Below are 5,000 nucleotides of genomic sequence, written 5' to 3' on the forward strand. Positions count from 1 at the left end.
TACCGAGGAGGCTTCCAGGAGCCTGGGGAAGATTATCCAAAAGTGTCCTTGACACTTAGAAATATTTTGAAAAAAATCACGATTTTGTGAAAATTGACACGTTTCCCCTACTTCCACGCCAGGGGGGCGTCAATATGTTGTGAGGTACCCCAGGACAGTCGCCCAAATGTGGGTGAAGTTTGCGAGTCATGGGCGCAAAGTCGAATTTTGGGTGAAAAACCGCGTTTTCATACTCTAAAAATTTCAGACAAGTGTCAGACTTCCAGGCAGGGAGAAACCGCAGGAGGCGTACCGAGGAGGCTTCCAGGAGCCTGGGGAAGATTTTCCAAAAGTGTCCTTGACACTTAGAAATATTTTGAAAAAATCACGATTTTGTGAAAATTGACACGTTTCCCCTACTTCCACGCCAGGGGGGCGTCAATATGTTGTGAGGTACCCCAGGACAGTCGCCCAAATGTGGGTGAAGTTTGCGAGTCATGGGCGCAAAGTCGAATTTTGGGTGAAAAACCGCGTTTTCATACTCTAAAAATTTCAGACAAGTGTCAGACTTCCAGGCAGGGAGAAACCGCAGGAGGCGTACCGAGGAGGCTTCCAGGAGCCTGGGGAAGATTTTCCAAAAGTGTCCTTGACACTTAGAAATATTTTCAGAAAATCACGATTTTGTGAAAATTGACACGTTTCCCCTACTTCCACGCCAGGGGGGCGTCAATATGTTGTGAGGTACCCCAGGACAGTCGCCTAAATGTGGGTGAAGTTTGCGAGTCACGGGCGCAAAGTCGAATTTTGGGTGAAAAACCGCGTTTTCATGCGCTAAAAATTTCAGACAAGTGTCAGACTTCCAGGCAGGGGGAAACCGCAGGAGGCGTACCGAGGAGGCTTCCAGGAGCCTGGGGAAGATTTTCCAAAAGTGTCCTTGACACTTAGAAATATTTTCAGAAAATCACGATTTTGTGAAAATTGACACGTTTCCCCTACTTCCACGCCAGGGGGGCGTCAATATGTTGTGAGGTACCCCAGGACAGTCGCCTAAATGTGGGTGAAGTTTGCGAGTCACGGGCGCAAAGTCGAATTTTGGGTGAAAAACCGCGTTTTCATGCGCTAAAAATTTCAGACAAGTGTCAGACTTCCAGGCAGGGGGAAACCGCAGGAGGCGTACCGAGGAGGCTTCCAGGAGCCTGGGGAAGATTATCCAAAAGTGTCCTTGACACTTAGAAATATTTTCAGAAAATCACGATTTTGTGAAAATTGACACGTTTCCCCTACTTCCACGCCAGGGGGGCGTCAATATGTTGTGAGGTACCCCAGGACAGTCGCCTAAATGTGGGTGAAGTTTGCGAGTCACGGGCGCAAAGTCGAATTTTGGGTGAAAAACCGCGTTTTCATGCGCTAAAAATTTCAGACAAGTGTCAGACTTCCAGGCAGGGGGAAACCGCAGGAGGCGTACCGAGGAGGCTTCCAGGAGCCTGGGGAAGATTATCCAAAAGTGTCCTTGACACTTAGAAATATTTTCAGAAAATCACGATTTTGTGAAAATTGACACGTTTCCCCTACTTCCACGCCAGGGGGGCGTCAATATGTTGTGAGGTACCCCAGGACAGTCGCCTAAATGTGGGTGAAGTTTGCGAGTCACGGGCGCAAAGTCGAATTTTGGGTGAAAAACCGCATTTTCATGCGCTAAAAATTTCAGACAAGTGTCAGACTTCCAGGCAGGGGGAAACCGCAGGAGGCGTACCGAGGAGGCTTCCAGGAGCCTGGGGAAGATTATCCAAAAGTGTCCTTGACACTTAGAAATATTTTGAAAAAATCACGATTTTGTGAAAATTGACACGTTTCCCCTACTTCCACGCCAGGGGGGCGTCAATATGTTGTGAGGTACCCCAGGACAGTCGCCCAAATGTGGGTGAAGTTTGCGAGTCATGGGCGCAAAGTCGAATTTTGGGTGAAAAACCGCATTTTCATACTTTAAAAATTTCAGACAAGTGTCAGACTTCCAGGCAGGGAGAAACCGCAGGAGGCGTACCGAGGAGGCTTCCAGGAGCCTGGGGAAGATTTTCCAAAAGTGTCCTTGACACTTAGAAATATTTTCAGAAAATCACGATTTTGTGAAAATTGACACGTTTCCCCTACTTCCACGCCAGGGGGGCGTCAATATGTTGTGAGGTACCCCAGGACAGTCGCCTAAATGTGGGTGAAGTTTGCGAGTCACGGGCGCAAAGTCGAATTTTGGGTGAAAAACCGCATTTTCATGCGCTAAAAATTTCAGACAAGTGTCAGACTTCCAGGCAGGGGGAAACCGCAGGAGGCGTACCGAGGAGGCTTCCAGGAGCCTGGGGAAGATTATCCAAAAGTGTCCTTGACACTTAGAAATATTTTGAAAAAATCACGATTTTGTGAAAATTGACACGTTTCCCCTACTTCCACGCCAGGGGGGCGTCAATATGTTGTGAGGTACCCCAGGACAGTCGCCCAAATGTGGGTGAAGTTTGCGAGTCATGGGCGCAAAGTCGAATTTTGGGTGAAAAACCGCATTTTCATACTTTAAAAATTTCAGACAAGTGTCAGACTTCCAGGCAGGGAGAAACCGCAGGAGGCGTACCGAGGAGGCTTCCAGGAGCCTGGGGAAGATTTTCCAAAAGTGTCCTTGACACTTAGAAATATTTTCAGAAAATCACGATTTTGTGAAAATTGACACGTTTCCCCTACTTCCACGCCAGGGGGGCGTCAATATGTTGTGAGGTACCCCAGGACAGTCGCCTAAATGTGGGTGAAGTTTGCGAGTCACGGGCGCAAAGTCGAATTTTGGGTGAAAAACCGCATTTTCATACTCTAAAAATTTCAGACAAGTGTCAGACTTCCAGGCAGGGAGAAACCGCAGGAGGCGTACCGAGGAGGCTTCCAGGAGCCTGGGGAAGATTATCCAAAAGTGTCCTTGACACTTAGAAATATTTTGAAAAAAATCACGATTTTGTGAAAATTGACACGTTTCCCCTACTTCCACGCCAGGGGGGCGTCAATATGTTGTGAGGTACCCCAGGACAGTCGCCCAAATGTGGGTGAAGTTTGCGAGTCATGGGCGCAAAGTCGAATTTTGGGTGAAAAACCGCATTTTCATACTCTAAAAATTTCAGACAAGTGTCAGACTTCCAGGCAGGGAGAAACCGCAGTAGGCGTACCGAGGAGGCTTCCAGGAGCCTGGGGAAGATTTTCCAAAAGTGTCCTTGACACTTAGAAATATTTTGAGAAATTTCCGATTTTGTGAAAAATGACCCCTTTCCCCTACTTCCACCCTAAAGGGGCGTCAATATGTTGTAAAGCACCCCGAGACAGAGACCTAAGCGTGGGCAAAGTTTGGGTCTGATGGGTGGAACACTGAAAAAAACGCGATTTTCCACTTAGAACAAACATAGAACTTTCAGACTTCCAGGCGGGGGGAAAGCTCTGAAGCTGTACCGAGGACACTTCCATGGCCCCCGGATCGATTTTCAAGAACGAGTCCTTGGGACTTTGAAATTTTTCGGCGATGCGTTTTTGGCTTCCGGGAGCCGCAGAACGTTGGGAAATTCGTTCCGCTCGCCGGCTCCAGGTGTTTCGGGCTAGTCCAGGCCCCAGCTACGCCGCCTGGCCGCCAAATTTCGCAAAATCGAAAAAAAAAAAAATAGAACCGGAATGAGGAATTTCTGGCCGCCGGATCCGCCGCACAGCTCCAGGAAGTCGGACACTTTTCGGCTTCGCTCCCTTAAAGTGTGGGTCGGTGTTTCGCCATGCAAATACCCACTTTTGCACACCAGCTGCAGGATATAGGAGAGAGGGGTACCTCTCGGGCCCGACTGATTTCCGATGTTTTCGTGGTTCCTCAAGTCGGGTAGGCGGTTTGGCGAGTACCCCCCTGTTTGCATGGAAGTCCGCCCTCGCGTCGACACCAGGCTTCCGCGGCTCCAGGGGGACTCTTGCCGGTCGTCTGCCCCAAGTCAGAGACGCGTTTCCCGGGTCGCCTGAGCCTGAACGGACCCTCCCCAAGCGTGTTCTGGTTCTCCGAGGGTGACGGATGTCAGAAGGGAGGCAGATCTGGAGTCTTCGTCCCGAGGAGGGCTCCAGGAGGGCGGATTGCACCCCCTGACTCGGTCCCCTCAGAGCAGGCTTGGCGTTTCTCTGTGTCGGATGTCTCCCGCTTCCACGCCACCGGGGAGACCTATGAGAGAATCGCACTGTGACCCGGATTCCGTCTCGAGGGCGCCCGTAGCGTGTCGGAGAGGGACCTCCAGGACTATCGGGCATGTTTCTTCCCCGTCTCCCCGAGGGGAAGGATGGCAGCGGGTGGGGTTTCTCACCCATGCCCCCCACCGGCTCTTCCTCCGATCGATTTGGCTCAGCGCTCCCGGGTGGGGAGGTGGTGCCGCTCGCTCGGCCCGGGCTTTGGAGCCCGCGTCGGTCTAAGGCGGGCGGTCTCCTTCCTCTTTTACCCCCCGGGATTCAGGCACGCATCCTTGGGCGTGCACGCCGGCAGTCGCCTCCCGTTCGCAGGACGGTGGCTGCCGTGCAGAGGGGGAGTTTGACCCGAACTGTGGTACGGCAGGGGTCCGACGACCCGCGCGGGCGAATGGCGGGGCGCCCACCCACCTCGGCGTGGGGGCCCGTCGTCCGAATCGCTCCCCGCGCGGGGTAGCACAACGATCTTCTCCGAGGGCGGCCCTTTGACTTCCAGATGCGCAGCTTGCCCGCGGAGGCCCGTGCCGACCCCCACCCAGCGTCCGATGGGCGGCCTCCGCGGTGGGCATCGGCGAGAGCGGCGGCGGTGGGTGGCGCTTCCACGCCACCGCCGAGCTCCGCGTTCTCCAGTCTTTTCCCGAGCCCCTACGATAGTGGGGGGACGACAGATGCGTGGGGAGGCAGGCGGAGTGGGTTCTCACCGCGTGGTGTGCCCGGCCGAACGCCGTCGCCTTCCCCGCTCGTCCGACGTCCTCCGAGGCGGCTCGGAAGGGAGCGCGAGAGGGAGAGAGCGA

This window comes from Ranitomeya imitator, unplaced genomic scaffold (assembly GCF_032444005.1).
Source record: "Ranitomeya imitator isolate aRanImi1 unplaced genomic scaffold, aRanImi1.pri SCAFFOLD_293, whole genome shotgun sequence".
In the NCBI taxonomy this organism is placed as follows: Eukaryota; Metazoa; Chordata; class Amphibia; order Anura; family Dendrobatidae; genus Ranitomeya; species Ranitomeya imitator.